We start from the raw sequence: 26823 nt of genomic DNA, 5'->3' as shown, positions 1-26823 counted from the left end.
TTACCGTTTTCATCCGGCCTATCTTTTGTCCCAACCGCGAGTTTCAACTTACTTCTCGCGTTGCAAGTTATGTGATACCGACAAAGTAACGCGGTCGATGTCGGGAAGACGGTATCAACCGCATTCATCAAAGCATTGTCCCGGTCGGTGACAATGATGTTTGGCACAACCTTTTGATCAACTAACAAAGACTTGCATATTCCCAAAGCCCATGTAAAGTTTTCTTCTTTTTCACACTCCAAAAAAGCTAACCCGACCGAATAAGTCTTATCCGTCGAGGTCACACCAACTATCTCTAGAAGAGGAAGCCTATATTTGTTTGTCTTGTATGTCAAATCCATGACAAGAACGGTTGGAAATTTGTTGAATAATTTGATACTTTCGGGATGAGTCCAAAATATATCACGCACCGTAACTTTGTCCTCGGACGTTCGGAAGCTTGACACATATTTGTTATCGCCTAATAGTTTCAAAAGTTGTTGCATTTACGACCGAGGGCCCATTTTCAAAACTTTGAGATTGTGTCGTTCATTGTAAACTTGCTTGATATTTGAAACTCTATCCGGTTTTTTACGCTTCAAATCGGCAAGTATGTTGCGAGGCGCCAATTTGACTATCGTTAAATCCGAAATCACATTCTTCTCTTCGCGGGACAAACGACACACCATTGGATGTCCGTGTAACTTGGCATCCAAGGCATGATTATGAATTCCATAAATTACGGTTAAACGCCACAAATCATAAACCCTCCGAGTCGCGCGCAACTTAAATGGACACCCACACTTTCTCGATCCCGTGTCTTCGTGTTTTAGCACCCGGTTTGATTGTGCATAACTCCCACCCCGTTCGCAATTCAAAACAACAAAATCTTTCCGCCTACTATTTTCATTGTCGGACCTTAAAATAACAATTCCAAATCCAAGTTTACTAGCTTCATTCCGAACCCAATCAATCAATTGTTCGCGACTACCGAAGCTCCGATCATTTGTAAATTGTTGCCGAACATCAACCGCATTGATCATAGATTTCACGTCGATAACCGGATCGTTATTAACGTTGACAACTTCCGGAACTACTACGTCATTGTCTTGCACAATATTGTCCGGATGCACCATACCTAACATATGCAAAAATTAGCAAAATTGGCCAAAACTGTTTTTTTAACTGCCAGGGCATATTTCGGAAGTTCATTTCCGAAATTTGTTAGGTAATATATTTCGGAAATGAACTTCCGAACCATCGCAGGTTTCAGCATAAATTTGTTGAATCAATATAGTGAAATAGGGGATGAAATGAGAGATGTTTACCTCAAATTGTAGCTTTCTATGCTCCCTTTAACGTGATCAACGGTTTGAAACTTGATTTTGAGACGAAAAATGGATGGAGATTGATTGAGTTTTGGAGAGGGTTTGGAGAAGTTGAGGAAAAAATGATGAAATAGTGAAGGAGGGAAAATTGTATATGCAGAAATGTTTTCGGAAATGAACTTCCGAAACATTCACGGTTTTGAATTTTTTTTGACTTCGAAAATGCATCTTCGAAAACACCACTTTTTTGGTGTTTTCGGAGATGCATTTCCGAAATGTATGAAAATTCAAAAAAAAAAAACTTCGGAGATGCATCTCTGAAGCAGCGGCAATTGGGGGATTTTGCTGGAGGTGACCCCTATAGGGAGGTGGGTAAAGAAATTTTCTAAATTTTTATTTATTTTTAATCTATAAATCATACACAATGATGTATTTTTTTTATAAAAAATAATTAACAATATTAATTGGTTTAAAACTTGATTTTTTTCCATTCCCAATATATATAAATCCCAAGAAATAGTATATTTTCTTAAAAAAAAATTAACAATCAAGTAAACCCATTGATTATAATTTTTTTTAGTTAACAAGACATATTTAAAGAGGTGGCTATTTGTCACTCACACATAGGAGAATAAATATGCGGATGTGCTTACGAGTATGGGTTGAGGAATTTGCCATAATAGAGTGCTTTTTAATGTTGTTCCATATTGCATTATGAGTTTTCTCGAGGAGGAAGCTAGAGATGCCTCCACCACTAAACTTGTATTTTAGATTTTTTCTTTACCCACCTCCCTATGGGGTCACCCCCAGCGAAATTCCCAACTTACCTCTGCTTCGGAGATTCATCTCCGAAGTTTTTTTTTTATAGATTTTTTTAGATTTCGGAAATGCATTTCCGAAATGCATCAAAATTCATTTATTTTTTACAATCAGGTAAGAAAACTATTACAGGACAAAAATTGTAATCAACCTGATTTGAAATTTCGAAGTGCCTTTTCTTTCTCCCCCACCACTCTCAGACGGTTACCTTCTAAGAAATGTGGTAACACTTTCCTACTTAAAAGCCTACGTAACAAAAATTGGGAAGCTCCAAAGCCACGCGCTAATTTCATTTTGTTACTTACAGTACGTAGTACGTATTTTTATTAAAAGAATAAAAAAACCTTTTGAAATTTCGAAGTTCCCTTTTCCTTCTCTCCACCACTCTCAGACGGTTAACTTCTAAACGCTTTCCTATTTAAAAGCTTCTCACCCATTTTTCTTTCAAAATATCCCAAATCATTTTCAATCCTAAGTCTTCTTCTTGGTTTAACGTTTTCTATCTCTTGTTACTGCTTTCATCACAATGTCTCGTCGCGGTGGAGGAAATCATCCCGAAAATCGCCGGAGTCAACCATCTCCTGCACATTCTCAACAATATCCGTCAATGCTGCAGGATCAGGCCGTGGTGATGGTGGCCGTGGCTCTCGCGGTGGAAGTACCTTTGGTTCTTCTTCCTCCGGACATCCACCTCCTCCGTCATATGCTCCGGCCCCGGTTACCTCTCCTCCGTCTGTTGTTGCAGTTCCGGTTGTTCATCCATCTGTTTCAGCGCCGTTTGTTCCATCTGTCGCAGCGCCGGTTGCTTCCTTGAGTTCGGCTCTGATCTCTATCGAGAGCCTGACTGCCGAAGTTAAACAGAAGGCTACTCTAGAGTCGGCTCCGTCGTCTCAGAAGGCGGTTAGGTTCCCTAACCGACCTGGTTACGGTCAATTGGGAAGGAAAATTCAAGTTCGTGCTAATCATTTTCAGTTGCGAGTGGCTGATAAGGATCTACACCACTATGATGTAAGTATAGTTTGCTCATAAGTTTTTTGTTGTTGTTTATTATGTTGGTAAGTTACAATGTGGTATGGATTTCTAGAGGATCAGGACTTTCTAACCTGTTGCAGCGTCTCCTCCATCGTCTTCATCCGATTAAATAAAGCGAATCGTTCTTGTTTGTTATTTTTCTTCTGTCCAGACCTTTTTTCGGAAGTGCATTTCCGAATTCCTCCAAGGGGGTGAATTCGGAGATGAGCTTCCGAAAACACCACATTTTCTGAAAAATAACTTTATTTCGGAGATGCATCTCCGAAATCAATATTTTATATTAAAAAAAACACTTTTTCAGAGATACATTTCCGAAAACACTTTTTTTTCAAAAATAGTACGTTTTCGGAAATGAACTTCCGAAAATAGGGATATTGTCGTAAATTCACCAGAGGTGGCCAAGAAGATTAGGAGGTGGGTGAAGAAATCTTCGTATTTTATGCGCGTAGTTTTTTTGTTTTCGAGCTTCAGCCTCCTTGTAAAAAAAAAACTATTTTTTTCTCTAAATGACAATTAACAATATTTATTGAATACATATTTGATTTTGGAAAGGAAACGAAATTGCATCTCCTAGCATCAAAAATCACAATATAGTCTGATTAAGACTTGAAAGATAAAAAAGTACATTTTGTTCTCCTAGAGAAATATGAATAAATAGATCGTTGGAGGTGGAAATTGTGATTTTTCGATTGTAGGCAAGAGTTCTTAAAAATGAAGAAACTGTAATCAAATTTGCATGTTATCTAGTTGTTTGAAATGTTTTTAAGATTGTGTATTGCACTCAGCTTCATAACCAATTTTTTTTCCTTATTATCTTTCATGTTAACATTCTTTACTTTGTGATGCTTCATAACAACAACTTCAAATTTGTTTGCATATACAACTATTATCTTACTTATTTAATCAAGCACATTATCTTTATAAATGTTTGCCAAAGAAATATTTTAAAAGAGAGATAATATGAAACAAAAGAAATGTTAACTGAACTACTATCAAGTATTGAATCCTTTGAACTAGCAAATAATACTCATTTAACTCAATTATAATTCATATAAGTTAAACTATATCACCTAATCAAATTTTCAATATATAAAATATATTAAAATATACAATTAAATAAAGAATCTTACATGATAATTTATCCTTAAAAACATATATGAATCTCAAAAATAATATATATAAAAAAAATACTAAACTAAATAAGGAATCTTCCATAATAATTTATCCTAAGAACATATATATAATTCTAAAAATTAATAATAAATTCATAAATTCACTTTCAAGTCTAACCTACAAACAATATAGGAAATTTCTTTACCCACCTCCTAACTTTCTTAGTCCCCTCTGACGAATTTACCAAAATACCCTTTGTTTCGGAAATACATTTCCGAAAATGTACTTTTATTGAAAAAAAAGTGTTTTCGGAAATGCACTTCCGAAAACACGAAAAAAGGTGTTTTCGGAGATGCATTTTCGAAAACACCCCCTTTTTGAGTTTTCGGAGATGCATTTCCGAAAACACAATTTTTTTGAGTTTTCGGAGATGCATTTCCGAAAGAGTAGTGCTATTTAGTACGAAGCAATTTGAAGAAGAAATGCAAGAATGAGTATGTGTCACTATTTTAGTGGTAAATTTTAAATTAATTTTAAATTTAACTTTCATTTTTAATAGGAATTATAGGGTGGTGGTGATAATGGATGGTTGAGATCTATTCTTACCTTTCTTGTTTTTCTATTTTCTTACTAATAAGCATTTTCCTTTCCGAAAACACCCTTTTTTGAGTTTTCGGAGATGCATATCCGAAATATCCCCGGATCAAATTGGTCTTGGAATGTTTCGGATACACATTTATGAAATAATTCAATAATTATTAAAAAATTAAAATCAAGGTAAATCAATACAATTAATAGGTATAAAATGAAGGTGAATCAATAAAATCAAGGTGAATCAAAATTTTCTAAACAATTTTAAAGTTAAAAATTATTTTACTAACTTATATAAATCAAAAACATTTTAATTTCATAAACATTTTAATTTCATAAGTAAATTTTGAATTATATAGAGTTAAATATAAAATTTATTCATTAAATAAAATTAAGACAAAATCTTTTTTTAATTTTTTTAAACTAAATAAAAAATTATAACTCATTTTTAATTATGAATCAGAATAGAAATATATAAATATATAATAATATATATTAATTTTGTAAGTGAAATATATAAATATATAATATATAAATATATAATAATTATTATAAATTAAAACACTCAATTTTTTTAATTTTTATAATTATTATATAAATATATAAATATATTTATAATTAATATATAATAATTATTATATAAATATATAATAATTTTTATAAATATATAATAATTATTATAATTATTATATAAATATATAAATTAAAACACTCATTTTTTTAATTTTTTTTGAAAATATATAATAATTATTATAAATATATAAATATATAAATATATATAATAATCATTTTGTAAGTGAAATTATTTTAATTATTTTAATTAAAATTATTTTAAATTTTAAAATATGAATCAAAATATAAATATATAATAATTATTATTCATAACTCATAAATTATATCAACATATATAATTATTATTATTATTCATTACTCATAAATTATATCAAATTTATGATATGTGAATTAATTAATATTTTAAAATTAATTTTTGGGATTTTTTTTTTTGTTTTTTCAGAGATGTATCTCCGAATTAATCAAAATCCCAATTTTTGGGATTTTTTCGGAAATGCACTTCCTCTAGGAAAATTTAGAATTTTTTTTTTTTTTTCGGAAATGTATTTCTGAAGCGAGGTAAAGTGGGGTTTTCGTTGGGGGTGACCCCATAAGGAGGTGGGTAATGAAAAAACCACAATATATTATTTTATCATGGTGCAACTAAGCTTGGTACAATTGTTGCTTGCAGTTTACCATCTATTCTCTCGATAAGGATTAAGTGATCATTCTTGAAAGTGCCTAGAGGTGGTAAAATACTTTCTTGATCAATTTGAAGAGCGTGATAACTAAGTTTCAACAAATGAGTCCATGAACTTTCAACTCCATACTCATTCATTTGCCATAAAACAAAATGAGTTCTATTAATATCATCATAAGAGAAACACAATTGATCTTTCAAAATTCCAAGACCTGGCTTAGCATGACCACCATTGACACGATGGACTTGATCAAAACAAGAAGGCAGTGAAAATTGTTTATACGTTTCGTTGCCAAGATGAAGTGAAACAATATAAATAGGATTGTTACAATGAAAGTTATAAGTTGCAAACCAATTAATAGTGTCATTCAAATATATTCCCCAAGTTATTCCTAAAACGGTAAAACCAGGAAAATTTTGAATATTTCTCCAACAATTATCACGATTATTAAAAATAATTACTTCGGAATCTCTGATACATCTTGAACTCTTGAAGTGGACAACTACGACTTTGTAAGTATCGTATAAACTATCATAACCAAATCCAAACATAACGTAAGAATATGGATAAGAATGAACTAAAAGACCAGGTTTATAGGATTTTGACATGGTGATATTTTGTAGGTTTTGAATAATTTTTTGCTACCAAACAAACCAATCCGTTACACGAACCAACAACTTCTTTAAACTTGAACTTTGATTTCAATTTAGAACCAAAATTAAAATCCTCAACGATTGTGGATAATGAGCCAATATCTAAATCAAGAGTTCTAAAGCAATGTCTGAACTTGCATAGTATGTTGACACTTTTTTGTGAATTTAGAAGATGTAATTTCACAAAAATTGGATTAGAGATTAAGGATTTCAAAGAGTTAGATAAACATTGGAATCGGAGAAGAGATTTCGCAGGAAGATGTGCGAATATTTCAACTAGGAGATCTTCACATAAGAAGGTTTGTGAATGTGTCATGTTGATATAACTTTGAGGTATTGCAATTTCAACTCTTATATAGAGAGAAAACAACAACAAAATAATTCAAACTCTTTTTAAAACCTTTGAATAAATCTTTTTTTTCATAACAAAATCTAACAGTATTTTCGAGAAATTTGGTCTTTAAGCATTATCAACATAAACTCAAGGAGAAGATGTCACAATAGTTATATATTAGAATATTAAACATAACTATTTTAATAAAAATATTAAACATAATAATAATTTAAAAAGATTAACTATGAAATTTGTAATAATAAAATAAGAGTTTAATTTATATGTACTAACAGTGTAAAATTATTTTACACTGTCATCCAATAGAAAACTAGCAAAGTGTCTTGTCATTAAAAGAATTTTTAATTTAAAATGTGATTTATTCTAAAACAAGGTTGTGATTGGTTGACAGTGTAAAATAATTTTATACTGTCAGTGTCTGAATCTTTTTCTCATAAAATAATTACCCCCACTACTCAATTTATCCCACTATTCAATTTAATTAACTAATTAAAATAAAATAATAATTATTTATTATTTACTATTTAGAAAAATGGGTGAAATTTAGTGAAAAATTATTATTTGTGATAAAGTGTAGCTAATGTGAAAATATATAGTGAAGTGAGATTTAGAAACCTCCATATGCAATTCTCTCAATCTTGACAATCTTACATCTTAACTATTTAATTTATCTAATGATAAAATAACAAAAGTGCACGTGCTAACAGAAATATTTTTTAATAAAATCTTTTTAAAGAGGAAAAATATTTTTATATATAAATAATTAAATATTTGATTTTTATTCAATAAATATTAATCATAAAAAATAATTTTTTAAAATACAGTCAACAATTAAATATACTGATAGATTAAGAGAATAATTGTTATGTATTGTTAATGTAAAATATTTTACGTAATCAATGCATAACAGCCATTCACTAATAATATTTTATATGTGATTAAAAAAAAGTCAAATATCTACTAAAATTTAATAATTATAATTTACTAATAGTGTAAAACTTATTTAGAGTGTATTCCAATTAAATTCATAGAGTAACAAAAATTAATATATAAATCATATGTAATGTTCTATTTTTTAATTCCTCTAAAAAAACAATTTACAATACTAATTGGTTTAATTTTTTTCGTTATATGTAAATCATAAGAAATAATTTTTTCTTTTAAAACACAATAAACAATTGAGTACACTAATCGATTAAAGTTTAATTCTTTTTCAATTAATAAAGCATATTAAAAGATCTATTTTTCTCTAAAAGACAATTAACAATACTTCTTGATTAGAAATTTGATTTTTTTAATCTATAAAACACACAAAACAAAGAGAAACATATTTGAACACAATATTTTTAAAAAGAAACAACATCTTTATATATCAACTAATTGATTTAATATTTTATTTTTATTTCAATCTGTAAAAATCATAAGAAATATATTTTTTAAATACAATAAACAATTAATATGCAAATAGATTAAATTTTTAATTTCTGTCAATACATAAATCATACTCAAAGATCTATTTTTTTCTAAAAAAAATTAATAATACTAATTAGTTTAAAATTTGATTTTTTTCAAAATATATATAAATCATAAAAATTATTATATTTCTTTATAAAATACAATTAACAATTAAGTATACTAAGCGATTTGATCTATTTTTTCTCTAAAAGACAATCAACAATACTTTTTAATTAAAAAAAAAAAATACTTTTTTCAATATATAAAGCATATGAAATAACCTATTTTTCTTAAACACAGCCAACAATTAAGTATACTAATTATTTTAAAATTTATTTTTTTAATATATAGAGCATTCAAAAAAATCTATTTATCTCTAAAAAGTAATTAACAATAATTATTAATTAAAATTTAATTTTTTTCTATATAAACACATACGAAAATCTATTTTCCTCAAAACAATTAACATTTAAGTATACTAACTGAATTAAAATTTTTCAATGAAAAATTGACAAGTCTCCTCAACTTACAATATTGCATCAGTATGATTTTTTTTGAAGACGTGGTAGATAAGAGGTTTATGTTTATTTTATTTTTAATCAAGTAGGAATTTGTTAATATGAGATTCTTTAATGAAAGGAAATATTACAAAACAAATTAGGAGGCAAAGCCGAAAATCATCAGGAAGTACAAAAATTAAAAGCATGCAATTCTAGCCTATTTTGCACAAATTTCATTCTAATGCCTATTGAGATTGAATTAAAAAAAATAAAAAAATCTATCTATCTATAATATAAGAAAACAAATGTACATGAAAAAGTCAAATTTTATCCCATGCTCTTTTGCCAATAGGGGTGGGAATAGGCCAGGCCGGCCTACAGGGGCCTACGGCCCAGCCTACATAGGCCTAGGTCAGGCCAGGTCTATTTAATAAAGAGGTCAGGCTTAGGCTTTTTTAAAAGCCTATTTTATTAAATAGGTCAGGCTTAGGCTATTAAAAAAGCCTATGAAGCCTTATAGGCCGGCCTATATTTTCATATATATATATATATATATATATATATATATATATATATATATATATATATATATATATATATATATATATATATGTTAAATAAGTTGGTTCATGTATATGCATATATATTAGAAAAAAAGCTAAATAGGCTACCCTATATATATATATATATATATATATATATATATATATATATATATATATATATATATATATATATATATATATATATATATATATATATATATATATATATATATATATAACAAATGCTAAATAGGTTCACTTATATATGTATATATAGGCCGACCTACAAGACTTCTTAAGTTATATAGATTAATTGAAAACTTTAATGAGATACAGGCTTTTTAAATAGGCTTTCAGGCCAGGCCAGGCTTTTAAAAAGGCAAGGCCAGGCCAAAAAACTGAGCCTATGATAGGCCTTAGGCCAGGCTCAGGCCTTTTAAGTTTATCGTAGGCCAGGCTCAGGCCTTCTAAAGCCTAGCCTAGCCTAGCCTATTTCCACCCCTATTTGCCAACACCTATTTAATTTTGATTATTTATTGTTTTTTCTCATTTTTTTACATATTTTATAATTATTAAATTGAATTGGTCATTTTATATAAAGGCTATTTTATATAAAGGCTAAAACATTGTTTTCTACATTTGCAAACTTCTCTTTCTTTTCTTCTCACGCTTTCTCTCTCTTTTCCCAATCACTTTTCTTTTCTTCTCACGCTTTCTCTCTCTTTTCCCAATTACTTTTCTTTTCTTCTCACGCTTTCTTTCTCTCTTTTCCCAATCACTTTTCTTTCAATCTAATTTCTCTTCCTACTTTTTTTTTAAGCTAGAATATATTGAAAATGAGTACTAGGTGTACTCAAAACCCAGATACAAAAAAGGGGGAAAGGCCAAAAGAAAATTATAAAACCAATAGAAACTTAAACAAGATAGTACAAGGGATCTTTGCAAAAGTTGTAAAAATTACTATTGGTATGAGTAATATCCCCCACCGTCAGCCATTTCCATGCCGTGATCTTGATGTTCCACCGTAAATCCGACATCGAGAAAGAATCTTGCTTAAAAATAATCGCATTGCGAGTGTTCCAAATGTTCCAACAAACCACCAACCATATGAACTCTTCCTTTCCAACCTTAGTTTTCTTGCTACTGAAAAATTCAAACCAGAAATTGAAACTATTGCATAAGGATAGCTCTTGTTCCGCTCTAATGCCAAACCAATTACCTATATCTTCCCATATCCGTTTTGCAGAAGGACAAGAAATCATAATGTGGTGCAGTGATTCTTCAGCATTAGAACAAAAACAACAAGAAGTATCTGTTGTGTTACTCGCGAAACCTCTTATTGAAAGAAGGTCTTTTGTAGCTACTCTGTTCCAGAAACACCTCCAACCAAACGCTTTGACTCTATACAGAATTTTAGTTTTCCATAGCCTATCGAAAACATTTATTTGAACTGCCTCCACCACTCTTTCATTTGCCTCCGGTGGAACAAACAAGTTGTCGTATCCTTCCTTGGCCGTGTAACCCTCTGAAGGATGGTTCCTCCATAAAACTCTATCTTGTTCCTCACTGCTTAACGTAACTACCTGCAAAGAACAAAATAATTCTTCCAGATTAACAGATTCAGCATTATCCAAAGGAAGCATAATGCCAAGGTCTCCCCAAGTCCAATGATTCTCAATAACCTTCCCTGCTTCTGCGACACTAATATTCTTCTTAGAACTAAGCTCAAACAGATTTGGATATAAAGATTTCAAAGGAAAATCTTTTAGCTAAGCTACCTTCCAAAAAGAAACTGAAGATCCGTTGCCCACCTTGAAACTGCAACTGCTCAGAAAATCCTCTCTGTTGTAGCGATTTTCCAGCTTTGTTATATCACTCCACCAAGAAGAAGATGATCTTCTGCACCTCACATCCTTGCCGTTTTGGATAATCATCTGGATATTCCCATATCTAGCGGATAACACTTCTCTCCACTTAGCTTGTTCCCCTCCGAGAATCCTCCACTTCCATTTTAACATCAAAGCCGAATTGAAATCCTCTATGTTTTTCATACCTAAACCGCCTTCTTTCATGGGTAGACATGTGTATTTCCACCCTATCCAGTGGACCTTCCTCCTGCTGCCGTCACCTCCCCATAAGAAACGACTTTGAATGGAGTTTAACTATTGACACACCTTTTTCGGAGCCCTGAAAAAAGAAAGATGGAAAATAGCCAAACTATTAAGAACAGATTTAATGAGAGTGATTCTGCCACCTAGAGAGAGCATCCTTCCTTTCCAGCAGCTAAGACGGTCTTTAAATTTCTTCACCAGAGGAGCCCAAGTGATAATTTTTCTTGGATTTGACCCTATAGGTAAATCGAGAAAGTTGAACTGTTTATCTTCAACTTTGCAGCAAAGGAAATTAGTTGCTGCAGAGAGGAAATGAGGACTAATGTTAACTCCGATGAGTTTGCTCTTATGGTAATTGACTCCCAGTCCCGAGATCAATTCGAAACCTCTGAGAATCGTCTTCAGACACCAAACTTGCTGCCAACCACTCTTTCCTATAAGCAAGGTATCGTCGGCGAACTGTAAAATGTCCACCGAGCATGCGCCCATGACCTGAAAACCAGAATAATCGCCACGTTCAGATGCCTTCCTAACCAAACCTGCTAGAGCTTTAGCCACCAGAATAAAAAGAAAAGGAGAAATGGGGTCTCCTTGATGAAGGCCTTTCTCGACTCTGAATTCTTTCGTTGGGCTCTCGTTCACTAGAACGGATAGGTTTCTAGAGAAGACGGTCGCTTCCATCCACCGCTTCCATCTATCACCGAATCCTATATTATTCATCATGTGCCTAAGAAATTGCCAAGTGACCCTGTCGTATGCTTTCTCGAAGTCGGCCTTGAAAAGCAAGCACTCTTTTTTCTCCTTTGTGGCGAAATCAACAACTTCGTTCGCGATTACTACTCCATCCATAAGCTGCCTTCCAGAGACGAAAGCAGTTTGAGAAGGAGAGATAATTCTGCCTATAACTCTTTTAATTCTTGCTGATAGTAACTTAGAGATTATCTTGTATAAGCATCCCACCAAACAAATAGGGCGGTATTCTTCTAATCCAAGAGGAATCTGCTTCTTCGGGATCAAGGTGAGAAATGTAGAGGAAATAGCTTTGGACAAGACATCATTCTCATGGAAATCATTGACAATACGGATTATGTCCTCTTTCATAAAAGACCAGCACTTTTTGAAAAAGAAGAAATTGTAACCGTCCGGTCGCGGTTTTTTGGAACTGTTGCATCCCCACACTGCATGTTTGATTTCAATCTCTGTAAAAGGAAGCTCCAAAGAGATAGACTCTTCTATAGATAAAGAGTTAAACACCATTCCTTCAAGGACAGGGCGATTATGTTCCTCTTCTTTGAAGGTAGCAGAAAAAAATCTCCAAACTTCATCCTTAACATCCCTAACTGAGTGAATGGTACCGGATGAAGACGGTAAAGCTCCTATATAATTTCTTCTTCTCCGCTCCTTCAACTTACTATGGAGGTATCTACTGTTAATGTCTCCTTCATTGTCCCAATTTGTTCTTGATTTTTGAAAAATCATATTCTCTCTAATTCTGATGTCCAACCACACACGGCTAACAACTTCACTACGAATTGCCAATATCTCTTCTGAACCTTCTTCCCTGCAAGATTCAAGGAGATTATCTACCTTATTTATAGCCTTCACGTTAGATTCAATCTCCAAGTTCCTCTTCCCAAAGACCATCTTGTTCCACTCTACGAGCTTGATTTTCAGAAATCATAATTTCTCTTTGATAACGTAGTCCCCTCTTCCTGAAACTTCTATGCAATTCCATTCTTTCTCGACGAAAACTAAGAAATCCTTATTACCAAACCATTCGTTGCTGACACGATTTGGTTTAGGACCCCAATTCGATCCATCAACCATAAGCCAAACTGGGCAGTGATCTGAGATGTCTTTGTCCCCAATCAATTGTCCCACTATGTTCAAATTAGCAATCAGATTCTCTAATACTAAGAAATGGTCTAGTCTGCTCATTGCTCCTCCTTTCCCTCCGTACCAACTGAACCTTTTCCCTTTCGTAGGAACGTCTATCAAATTGCTTTCTTCGATAAAACCTGGAAAACCTGATATTTCCGCTCCTCTAATAAGCTGGTTGTATCCTTTCCTCTCGCTACTATTGGACACAGAGTTGAAATTGTTAGAACAAGATTTGTTCTGATCAATATTCTTAGTTTTGATGATAACAAGCATATGAATTTTGTATGAGATAATGTGGTACTCTAATACTATGCAATTTCCATTTCAGGAATTATATAAAGAGTATGCACAAAATCAGCGCAAGAATCACTGACTCAGAAGGTTCAGCATGCAACATCAGAACATGGTCTGGCAAGACATCAGAAGATGGTCAAGCAGAATCAGAACATGGGTCTATGGAAGCATCAGAAGAACTTGAGATCAGAAGCAGAAGCACTGAAGTTCTCATGGTATCACGCTCAGAAGCACTTCAAGGTCAGAAGACAAGAAGATGCTCTACACCAAGCTGTTTGACTCTGATGATATTCAAACGTTGTTTATACAAACATCAGATCAGAAGCAAGTACAAGATGGCAGGCTATGCTGAATGACAAAAGGAACGTTATAAGCTATTAAAGGCAACGTCAGTAGATACAGCGAAAGCAAGGCTCGAGGTAGTTGACAAAAGAGTGAAACATTAAATGCAATGTTGTAAGGATTACGCAAATCATTAAATGCTTCCAACGGTCATCTTCTCAAGCGCCTATATATATGAAGTTCTGATGAGAAGCTAAATACAACACTTGCACAAATATACAGAAACGTTGTTCAATTCAAAAGCTCTCAAACTTTATCATCAAACTCACTACATTGCTGTTGTAATATCTTAGTGAGATTAAGCTTAAACTTAAGAGAAAATCACAGTTGTGATAATAGCTTTATAAGAAGCATTGTAACTCTTAAAAGAATTGTTTACATTAAGTTGTAAGAACTAGAGTGATCAGGTTGTTGATCAGTATACTCTAGAAAGTCTTAGAGGGTATCTAAGCAGATTGTTCCTAGAGTGATCAGGTTGTGATCAGTATACTCTAGAAGACTTAGAAGTTGTCTAAGTGGAAAACCATTGTAATCTCGTGTGATTAGTGGATTAAATCCTCAGGTGAGGTAAATCACTCCAAGGGGGTGGACTGGAGTAGTTTAGTTAACAACGAACCAGGATAAAAATCATTGTGCAAATTGTTTTTATCTTACAAGTTTTAAAGCTACACTTATTCAAACCCCCCCTTTCTAAGTGTTTTTCTATCCTTCAATTGGCATCAGAGCGCCGGTTCTAAGGTGCAAGCACTTAACCGTGTTTAGAAAAGATTCAGGAAGAGAAAAACGCTTCAGTAAAAGATGGCTGGTGAAGATCCAACAAATACATCTACATCTGGCTCTGCTGAGCAATGCAATGGAAATGGTAACAATGGTTATACTAGACCACCAGTATTTGATGGTGAAAACTTTGAATACTGGAAAGATAAACTTGAAAGTTACTTCCTTGGTCTAGATGGTGAATTATGGGATCTTCTGATGGATGGTTACAAACATCCAGTGAAAGCTACTGGCGTAAGGCTTACAAGACAAGAAATGAATGATGATCAAAAGAAGCTTTTCAAAAATCATCATAAATGTAGGATTGTTTTGCTTAATGCTATCTCTCATGCTGATTATGAGAATATATCTAATAGGGAAACTGCCTATGATATATATGAGTAATTGAAAATGACCCATGAAGGAAATGCTCAAGTCAAGGAGACCAAAGCTCTTGCTCTAATCCAGAAATATGAAGCCTTCAAGATGGAGGACGATGAAAACATTGAGAAGATGTTCTCAAGATTTCAAACGCTAACTATTGGATTAAGAGTTCTGGATAAAGGCTACACCAAGGCTGATCATGTAAAGAAGAACATCAGAAGCTTGCCGAGAAGATGGGGTCCAATGGTGACTGCATTCAAGATTGCAAAGAATCTGAATGAGGTGTCTTTGGAAGAGCTAATCAGTGCCTTGAGAAGCCATGAGATAGAGCTGGATGCAAATGAGCCTCAGAAGAAAGGTAAGTCTATTGCTTTAAAATCTAATTTTAAAAAATGCACTAACGCTTTTCAGGCTGACGAAGTAGATTCTGAAGAATCAAAGTCAGAAGAAGAAGAAGATGAACTGTCCATGATCTCCAGAAGCGTAAACCAACTCTGGAAGAGCAAGCAAAGGAAGTTCAAGAGCTTCAGAAGTTCAAAGAAGTTTGAAAGAGGAGAATCTTCTAGTGGCAGAAGATCAGACAAGAAGAAGGTCATCTACTATGAGTGCAATGAACCTGGACACTTCAAGAATGAATGTCCAAAACTTCAGAAGGAGAATCCCAAGAAGAAGTTTCATAAGAAGAAGGGTCTTATGGCAACATGGGATGATTCTGAATCAGAATCAGAATCTGAAGGCGAGCAAGCTAACTTTGCACTGACGGCCACAGTGGATGATGGATCAGAATCTACATCAGAATCAGATTCTGAAGAGGTATTTTCTGAACTATCTAGAGAAGAGTTAGTTTCCAGTTTTACTGAACTTCTGGAACTCAAGGCTCATCTTAGTATCAAATACAAAAAGCTTAAAAAGCAATTTGAATTTGAAACTAAGAAGCTGGAAGTGGAAAACTCTGAACTGAAGGAAAAAGTTTTAAAATTATCCAAAGATATTGGATCTCCTTCTGAATCAGAAAAATCCATTCCTAGTCTCAATCATATTCTGAAAGAATATAATTCAAGCTTCAGAAAGTTCCTATCTAGAAGTATTGGCAGAAGTCATCTTGCTTCTATGATATATGGTGTTTCTGGAAACAAAATGTTTGGTTTTGGCTATGAGGGTGATACCTCACATAAATTTGAACCTGTTGATGATTTGAAAATCACATACAAGCCATTGTATGATCAATTCAAATATGGCCACTCACATGATATTAGGCTCACCTCACATGCACAAAGTTTTCACTCTACACACACCAAGAAGCATGTGACACAACCTAAAAAATATCATGCTGCCAAACCTAAAGAATATCACGTTGTTCCTCCTGTTAACTATTATGCTAAACCCAAGTTCAATCAGAACTTGAGGAAAACTAACAAGAAAGGACCCAAGAAATTGTGGGTACCTAAGGAGAATATAATTTTTGTTGCAGATATCCTTAGCAACAAAGAAGACAAAACACAAAATGTCATGGTACCTGGACTCTGGGTGCTCGCGACACATGACGGGAAGAAGGTCTATGTTCCAAGACCTGGTGCTTAAGTCCGGTGGAGAAGTCAAGTTTGGAGGAGATCAGAAGGGCAATATTATTGGCTCTGGAACCATAAGTATTGGTGACTCTCCTTCCATAACTAATGTACTTCTTGTAGAAAGATTAACGCATAACTTATTGTCCATAAGTCAATTAAGTGACAATGGTTATGATATAATCTTCAATCAAAAGTCTTGCAAGGCTGTAAGTCAGAAGGATGGCTCAATCCTATTTACAGGCAAGAGAAAGAACAACATTTATAAGATTGATCTTTCTGATCTTGAGAAGTAGAAGGTGACTTGTCTTATGTCTGTCTCTGAAGAGCAATGGGTCTGGTACAGAAGATTAGGACATGCTAGTTTGAGAAAGATTTCTCAGATTAACAAACTAAATCTGGTCAGAGGACTCCCAAATCTGAAATAAAAATCAGATGCTCTTTGTGAAGCATGTCAGAAGGGAAAGTTCTCCAAACCTGCATTCAAATCTAAGAATGTTGTCTCTTCCTCAAGGCCGTTAGAACTTCTTCACATTGATCTGTTTGGACCAGTCAAAACAGCATCTGTCAGAGGGAAGAAATATGGATTAGTCATCGTAGATGATTATAGCCGTTGGACATGGGTAAAGTTCTTAAAACACAAGGATGAGTCTTGTGGTGTCGTTTTTTTACCTCCCCGTTTCACTTGGGAGGACGGCACGCTAGACCCTTCACGCGAAATTTGGAAGGAGAATGCGCCCGTGACTGGATGAATTTTATTTCAGTTCTTCCTACGATATCACACGAACTTTCTTATTGTCCTACGAGTAGGAAAGGGAAAAAAATATCTCAACTAAACCCTAAGAGTTTGCTAAGTGTGGGGATTTCACCTAGACTAGAAATTCTGGAGTCCGGAAGGTCGGTTATACATAGGGAAGTGTTTAAACACCCTACATATCTGTAGTACTCTACAGGAACCTTCTCTGTGTCATTTGTGATTGTGTTTATTGCTAATGATTGGGAAAGTTTCTCCTTTGTGTTAGGAGAGAGAGTTGAATTGATTTTAAAAGACAGACAGACAGATAGACAAACTGACTATTTTTGGTATTTTATTAGCTCGCTGAGATTCCTTGTGAACCTCATGCCTACATATCCCTAGTGGAAGTCAGAGCTTAATGTAGTTCGGGGAACTAACTAGGGAAGTTAATTATTTTTGGTGCCTTTCCAGGGGTTTTTATTGAAATGAAAGAATGTGTGGAGGCTAACCCTTTCCAGGGATTTTTGTTAAAAATGAAGGAATGTGTTGGCTGAAAGATTATCTAGTGGAGACTTCTTATTTTAAAGCCCAAGATGAAGGCTGACTCTTGCTGAGGAGAAGCAAACATAGATCCTAGACTCTGCTAAGGAAGATTAATGAAGATAAGGGTGACAGAGACTATCCATGTCTCTCATTCCAAAAAGTGTACTCAATATGAAATTGAGACAATCTTAGCTTGTTTAAAGTCTGGTTTTAAAGAGTGGAAGAAACTCACCAGGATAGGCTAAAAGGTGACTAAAGACCTGTTCCTATGTTTATAAGAAACCTGATGGGTCCTTGTATACAAGCTCAAGAGGAAGCTGGAAATGCTTTTAAGAAGCCTGTGGGTCCTTGTACAAAGCCCAAGAGGAGGCTAATCGAGGGTCCTTGTTATAGCACAAGAGAAAACTATGTGGTTTTGAACTTATTTTGGCTTTAAGCAAATGGGTAAGAGGTTTCACCGGGAATAATTCCTCTTTGGGTGGATGTGTCCTATTTTTTGTTCTAAAGTTTTTGCCAAGATGTTTCACCGGGAATAATTCATCTTGGGGGTTTGAACTACAGATCTCTAATTAGGAAAGAGCCTTCACCGGGAAGACATTCTCAATCCTAGGCCATATTCCTATAATATATATATAGTTTAACTGTCCTAGGGTTTACACTCAAACGTAGTTTTAAACAAATATATGCACAGTTTATATTTGACAGTAATTTAAACAAACACTGTAAATTGAAAACTTGTAAAGCCTAACCTGGATGGAGTGGAGGCCTTTGAAGAAGTATGTACAAAGCCTTACCAGCAATTTTTGTTGTTTTGTTGATAACAGTTGAATATTTATCATAAGCAATTAAGGGTTTTTGAAAACAGAAGAAGTGAAGATGGACAAAGGTCACATAGGTATCTGAAGAGTTTCACCGGGAATAATGCCCTTCAAATACCAAAAGAATGTTTTGAAAACAGAAAGAAGATTTTGAAAATACAGTTTTGAAAACAAACTATGAAAAGAAAGAAGGTGTTAGGTCTTACACTCTAATAGAGGCCCAGAGATTATTTACTGTTTGTGAAGTAGTGAAAATTAAGATTGGAATGATATAAGTTTTTGTTGTTTGAAAACCTTAATCATCTTATTTAATCAGAGATTGAAAACAATTTTGAAAATTGACAAAAAGTCAACTTAATTAAGGTAAAAATAAAGATTTTTACCTAATTAAGACCTAAACAATTAGGGTTTTATCATAAAATTATCCACAAAATAATTAGGTTAAAACAAAATGAGTATATACATTTAAAGTATTTAAGAAAACACTTAAAAACATACTATTTTAAACCTAATAAAAATATATGAAATAAATAATATTTTTATGATTTTTTTGACTATTCACAAAATAGATATATTAAATAACAAGTGTGTGAAAAATGAAGTGAAAATGACTTAATTTGATAGGTGAATTAATTGTGTGAAGTTTGTGAGAAAAATGAAAGAAAATGGGTGTAAAAAAAATAGTTTTGGCCCTTGGAGGATTTGAACCCACGCCCTCTAGGTCACACACCCAAAACAAACACCACTGAGCCAACGCGCGTGTGGTGATAGTAAGCTGGTTTCAATGCAATTTATATAGTGTTCAAGTGTATAGAAGCAAAAAAGAAAATAAAATCAAAAGGTCTGAGGCGAGGGGGATTCGAACCTCAGACCTTGGGCATGAGGAGACTAAGAGCGCATGTGTGGCCACTGGGGCAAGTTATTCATTCGTTTATGAAACACATATCATTAAATATAAAATAAACTTTGCCCTGAGATTTGAAAAATGGCGCCACCCTCCATCTTCGTCTTCAACCTCAAGCTCCAACATTTTTGAAATTCTGATTCTCTCAAATCTCAACCAATGGCCAAGGTGTAAACACGAAACTTGTTCTAAATTCACTCACGATTCTAAATATGTAACTAACATAAATTTATATTAACTACATCTAACTAATTTACTAGAAAACGTGAAGAACCCTAAAATTTAAAAATCAAATTAAATGGCTATACTGAAAGATAAATGAATGATGATAGAGGGTTTTCAATCCTCTGATGATGCTGAACAAGATAGAATCGAGCTTTATCACAAAGAGTGCTTAAATTAAAGAGGTGGAGTTCAGAAACTTACCTCTGAAACTGAAGGTCGTGAGGATGATAGAGAGCACCTGGGTTTGTATGAATGATCCTAAAAGCTTCCTTGGGACTCAGTGATGCTAACTGGATGCTTGTTATGACCTGAATCCTTCTGAATTGCTCTACTCGACTCCTTCGATTTGAGCTTCAAGTGGACATGGAGGGTGATGAATCTTGAGTTGCAGATGAGCTGCAGCCATCCACTACTAGAAATTTGGCCTACGACCACGCTAAAATTTTCCACAGCTCATAAACTGTGGCCACATATATGATTTGGCCATGGTTATCAAAGCGTAGACGTATGTTATAGAATATTGAATCCGGAGTGTAAAACTGTGGCCCGTACTTCAATTGCCACGGTTATATAACGGTAGATATTTTAAGCCGCAACTAAAAAACTGAGGCCTATAATTTTCAGTTCAAACTGTGGCCAAAACCCCAAAAAAAACCCCTCCAAAAATTCCCTCCTTTTTTTTTAGTTTCCCTCTCCTTAATTATTTTTTTCTAATTTATTTTAAATACAAAAAAAAAACGTTGAAAAGGCAAATACCACATCCCTCTTATCTCCTAAAACCAAAACCCTATCTTCCACATTAAAGGGACTGCTCAGCTCCATCTGCTCCATTTCCTTCCACCTCACACTCCGCCTCTCATTCATGGCTTGCTCAGCACCATCTGCTTCTCTCCTATCTCCAAACGCTAACACACTCCTCTCTCCCAACTTCTCTTCTCCGCGTCTCTCTTCTCTCTCCATCCCCAACGTCTCCAATTCTCTCCCCAAACTACGTACCTCCTTCCCTCTATCCCTCAACCGCTCCTCCTCCTCTCACTGCAGTTTCGCCGTTAGGGCTTCTGTAAGTTCTTCAACAACCTCTCTTTACTTCAATCTTCACAATTACTAGTTTGAAATTGTTTTATTTTTGTTATTGTTTGTTTGAATTTTTGGTTATTATGATTTATGGTTTCAAAAGATTCATGTGTGTGGTTATGGTTGAATTTTTGTTTGCTGCATTGTTGAGCTTGTTAGTTGATAGATATGATAGTTACTGTTGCAGTGAAATAAAAATTGGTGCTTTGTCCTTGCTACTAATTACTTTCAAAATAAAGAGTTTTTCTTCTTGCACACAAGGTGTTTGATGAAAAGTCTCAACCAAGTTCTTTTAATTTTTGTTCTGTTTTAGTTTGGCTTTTGTTTTTTCATACTCATATCAGTTTCATTTGGAATGGATATTTGATACATATTTGGTCGGTTTCATTTTTTTACTAGTAGCAGGAACTATGGTTGGTTCTCTCGAGTAAGAGATTCTTTCTTATAAACATATGCCATCTTGTAAATTTTACAGTTGAGGTTTGTGTTCTTAATCTTATCCTATGTTACAGTGAATCAGGCTATTTTTTCTCGTCTGAGTTTCTATGATGGCGTGTCTCCAGTACTCAATGTTGATGGTATTCTAAGTAGCAAAACTCCACCAAGGCTCTGGTTGAACTTCTAGGTTATCTTCCTCGCTATCTCGTGACACTAATAATAACCCGCGTAATCATTTTATCACACTTTCTGATGTTGAAATTGATTGTTCTATTGCAGTACGAAGAGTTTTATAACCAACACGGTGTAAAGCTGGTTGATAAAGTAATAGAAATGTTGAGACTTTATACTATAGACTTTGTTTCATCTCCTGAGGTAGGTTTCTTAAGAAGCATCAATGGAAAAGTTAGGACGAAAACAAAGTTCGTTTTTCAATTTCTTAACACGAGTGATGTCGAACCAACAATGAATCAACCATATGACACCATTGTGAAGGATCTTGAAGCAATCAAGTCATATGCATCTGGTATAATGGTTCCAAAAGAATACATATGGCCAGTAGTTAGACCTATTACATTCTGAATTGATCGTATAGTCTTTATGATTTCTTAACAGATAACCAGTAGAACAAGCCCCTTTCAAATCTCACATACAGGTACCAGACTACTCTAACTAATATACTATCAAGTGTTTTATGATGACTTGGATTGATAATATATACCAGAAGTTTGAGAATATGATCCAGGAGGTTGAAGATACAATGTTGGAGGTGTGCATTTGTTGCTAGTTATACTTATCCTATCATGTGCTTCTCTTAGAAAGTGTTGTCAAATAGCAGCTATCGCAACTATGTAGCGATGTTGAAAACCGAAATTTGAATTTGTGATATGTTCTTTAGTACAAAGTTTTGTCAAATAGATGCTATATTGACGTTTTTTTATGAATAGACAAATGTTAGTATATTAGTTGTTATGTTAGTATTTTTTGTTCATCAGGGTTTGAGTTTTTGATATCTCATATGTGTTAGAATTCTTATTACAACTTATAAATTTGCTTTTCGATTACGTTAACATTCTGTTATAATTGTTTTCTTTTGTTTTTTTGACAATAGGAATTTCAATACCTAGAGAATCAAATGAGTATTGCTGGAGAAAGTGTTAAGAAATTATATTCAACTGCCATGGAAGATTTGCTTCCTCCGTCTACAACCTCGGCTCTTGTGTTGCCTATGGGTCACTATGCTGGTATATCAGAGAAGTCGATTCAACGTACCAAGAAACTAAGCGGTACATTATGAATGGTGATTGATGCCCTATTATATTTTACTTGGGTAACAATTGCAATTTGAATTTGGCTCGGCTGAATCTCTGTTAGAGTTGTTCCTTTGCAAGTTGAATTTAGTTCCATGATGTTGTATATTTTATTGTTGAATAGTAGCTTGTGCTAGTATGTCATGTTGGTTATGGGTGAATTAATTAATATAAGAAAAACCATAATAGGAGAAAAGGGATAGAAGCAAGAAAGACACTACTTTTTATGATAAAGAAAAAAACATGTAGTATAAGTTTGGAGTGTAGTGTATAGTGAATCAAAAAACAATGGCTTAAACAATAATAATTGTCTAAATGTCTATTCATGACTTAGTTATTTCCTTTAGTAATTATTATATGGTCAAATAAATATAGTTTGAAAAATGCTAGTTTAATTGCATGCTAGCATAGGTGATGATAATAATTGAGATATGTTTTTTCGTTTAAAGAGATGAGAAAGTCATATATGTTGTAGTGTAAATATTTAAATTGTCTAAAATCTAGTTTAGTTTAGTATAATAAACATTACAATTAGTTTAGCTTAATATAACACATGTTTTGGTGCTGTGTACATGTGTTATATTTCTAAAATGGTGAAGATTCTAAGAGAGTAAATTGCAAGATAGATATAAAACAAGTGTATGTGTTTCTCAATCTGTTAGATTACACACATAAACACAACATTTTGTTAATGGAATTGCCTTTTTCTTAGCAGATACAATTGTTGGGCACTGTCATGGAGAAATATAGAGGAATTGCAAAATTAATGATGGATCAACTGGACCTCACAAACCAAGAGGATTACAAAAGTAAATCTAGTGAGTCTTTTTTTTAGAAGATATCAATTTCTATTTAATGTATATTTATTCACTCCTACATAGCAGTAAATCTAGTGAATGTATTTATATTGGTTTTCTATATCCAAAGATAACATGTAGTTTCCCTCCTCTCTTAAATTCATGTACATTGATTTATTTCTTTGAAATTTATGGATCAACAGTCATTTTTACACATCTTTAATCATGTTGCGCCATACTAATGTTTTCTACTCTGCTGGCGACCGTAGTTTTATAACTTTGTATCAAATTTGTTGATATTTTTTCTTTTGATTTTGATTTTGGAGGAGTGGTTGATTTAATTTAATCATGGGTTGATTAACTTAAACTAAACTAGCTTTATATCCCGTGTGGTGTCCTAACTTGGTACACTGTCTAATATCCCGGTTTTTGAAGGAAAATAATATGGTCATGTAGCTAGTGTTTCAGGTTTAATGTGTGCTCTAGATCTGAAATCAAATTCCTCTGCTTATTCCTATATTGTTTGTCTACTCATTGTAATACACCCTGTTGTCCAAAAGTTGTAATATATCCAAGAATCTGATCCAGTTGTGTACTTCTAAATAGCTAGTTTCTTTGCCATCATATAGATTTCTTTCTTGGATGACTGATTCTTGGCGCTGCTATTTTTTTAGAACCTTCCCATTTTATTTCCTTGTATACAATCCTGTGTATGTGTTTGTATGATCTGTATGTCGAACTATTTGTTTCAGGGCATACTAGGTTGTTTTAAGATTTGTTATGGAAAGTGGTGCCAAGGGATGTGAGGATAGTTCTACCAAACAGCTTGAATCCAAAAATGGGAAATCCTCGTCGAGATGAAAAACCAGCTCCATATGCACGTGAAGCAAAGGAATTCTTGAGAACGCGCATGCTCCTGTTGCTTCTACTAGTCACCAAACTAGGTTGAATGTCGGCGAATTGATAATTGATAATTAAGTGTGGTTATAAAAATTAATGATGCACTCTACAAGGCTTCATGTTTGTAAATATTTTTATGAGGATATCAATTTCGTTTTGATGTATATCTGCTCAATCATGTCTCTAAAGATAATGTGTAGTTTCTTAGACTGCACAATATTAACACATGCCTTTTAAATTTACATGCATTGGTCAAAATGGTCCTTTTATCATAGACTGAAGAATGCATAACATATAACCACGGTTTTAAATATGTAGTCATAACCAAACCGTGGCTATATCTTGAATCAAAACTGCATCATAAACGTTAAATTGAAACCGTGGCTTTACCATATAGCCACAGTTTTGCAGTCATGGCAAATACAAACCGCGGCCTTAATCAAGCTACCTAAACCGTGGCCTAAAAATGCTAAGGTTGTCAAAAAGGCGTGGTCTATACCAAAAAACCGTGGACTTTACTTTAGGCCACGACCGCATACTCCACAGTTGGATTTCTGTGGCAAAACTGTGGCCTCAGCGTTACGCCACAGTTATTTTGCATATAGCCTCGGTTTCTTGGGCGTGGCAGAAGACTTTTTTTTTTGTAGTGATCTGAACAGCTTCACTATGATCTGAGGAACGTGCCTGGATGCTTAACCTTGCTTGGAACATCCTGAATTGATCTGTGGTCCTCCAACTGCAAGTGCTCCAAATGAGAGGTGGAGATGATGATTCTCCACGCCCAGAAGTGTTCCAGAGGTTTGGATCACCTCTAAATGCCTCCCTCAATGTGTTTGAATACTTACTTTCAAAGAGAGAGCTTTGGTTTGAAGAATCCGAGTCTTCTTGCCAAAGGACCTTTGAAAAAACTAAGTATGAAGAAAGAAAAGAGAAAGCAAGAATTCTGTTGCTTTGGTGTGTTTTTCTACTGAGGTATGCTCTCCTATTTATAGGCAAATGGTTTAGTATAGTTGCAGAGGAGTGAGCTTGCTTAGTGAGGTTGATTTGGTTTTCTTGGCCATGAAGGAAGTTTGCAAATATCTCTTATGCAATGATGAGAATTTTGATTCCATTTGATCAATCCCCTAGCCCTCAATTTTGCTTGATCCTAGGGGACAATTCTGAGACATAAATGAGCTCTAATTGGTTGGTGAGAAGATTCCTTGGGTGATTCATCAATTTGCCATAAATTCCCAAATGTAATCATTACATAATCACATGTTCTTGTTTTGGGAATCTTCCTCAATTCTTATGCTATGGTGAAAATGAATGCATGGCATGTTTTCAGATGTGGTATGGGTCGTGTAGCATCCATAAGTGAGGTCATGTGCACAAAATTTCAAAGTTCAAAAATGAGGCATGACCTATAATCTCACTTCATGAGGCCAACTTTGAACAAGCATAACTCTTAGCTCAAAATGAATTTGGAGAAGGTTGAACACAATTTGGAAAGCCCTAAACAACTACTTCAAATCATTAGTTTATGGTTCCTTCAGAATCATTTGGGAAAGTTGTGAAAAATGAGCCCAAAGTTGGATGAAAACTAGGTTAAAAACACTTAGAAAAATTTCTAAGTTTTTATAACCTAAAGCTTCAAAATTCCAAAACTCTTAAATGGTTGATCTTTTGAAAAAAGTTCCTATGTAAGATGTTGTTTTATTTTGCAAGATCTACAACTTTCATGTTGGAGGTTTTTTGAGTTGTGTAGGTGAAATTTTGAGTTCCCACAATGCCCTCAAAAAACCCTAATTCCCGACTTTTTGCTCCTTGGTGAATCTCTTTGAATTTCTTTGGTCAAATGACTTTAATATCCATATATTGATGATATTGATCTTTGAAAGTCATGGTTTGACCAAAAATCTTAAAAGTCAAAGGTGAACCCATACAGTTGACTTTTTCCTGATAAAGTGAAAATTTGGACTTTTGTGTAGAATCAAGATCTTCTCCTCAAATGAGTGATGTAAATGGGTTATATTGAGGTAGTAGAGGTTCTTGAATCATCTCTTGAGTTTTGGATCCGTGCCCTGATTAAAAGTCAAATATCCTGGTGAATTAGGTCAAAAACCCTAATTGTCGACCATATGAA

The 26823-nt window shown here is 33.7% G+C and overlaps 1 long non-coding RNA gene and 1 pseudogene across 9 annotated transcripts; one reads left to right on the top strand and one right to left on the bottom strand.

Annotated features, from left to right (window-relative positions):
• Positions 1-6066: 6066 nt before the first annotated feature.
• On the bottom strand, positions 6067-7084 carry LOC131614248 (F-box/kelch-repeat protein At3g23880-like; annotated as a pseudogene).
• Positions 7085-20947: 13863 nt separating this feature from the next.
• Positions 20948-24873, top strand: LOC131609443 (uncharacterized). Of its 9 annotated transcripts, XR_009286200.1 has the most exons (6): positions 20948-21239; positions 21766-21878; positions 21971-22217; positions 22307-22346; positions 22803-23819; positions 24551-24873. It is a non-coding gene; the product is annotated as an uncharacterized LOC131609443 (long non-coding RNA). The 9 variants fall into 9 exon arrangements; XR_009286197.1 differs by having other exon boundaries at positions 22307-23819; XR_009286199.1 differs by having other exon boundaries at positions 21971-22346.
• Positions 24874-26823: the final 1950 nt, after the last annotated feature.

The sequence above is a fragment of the Vicia villosa genome, linkage group LG6 (genome assembly GCF_029867415.1).
Source record: "Vicia villosa cultivar HV-30 ecotype Madison, WI linkage group LG6, Vvil1.0, whole genome shotgun sequence".
In the NCBI taxonomy this organism is placed as follows: domain Eukaryota; kingdom Viridiplantae; phylum Streptophyta; class Magnoliopsida; order Fabales; family Fabaceae; genus Vicia; species Vicia villosa.
The sequence above is the reverse complement of the archived record's forward strand: the minus strand, read 5'-3'. Positions and strand labels throughout refer to the sequence as shown.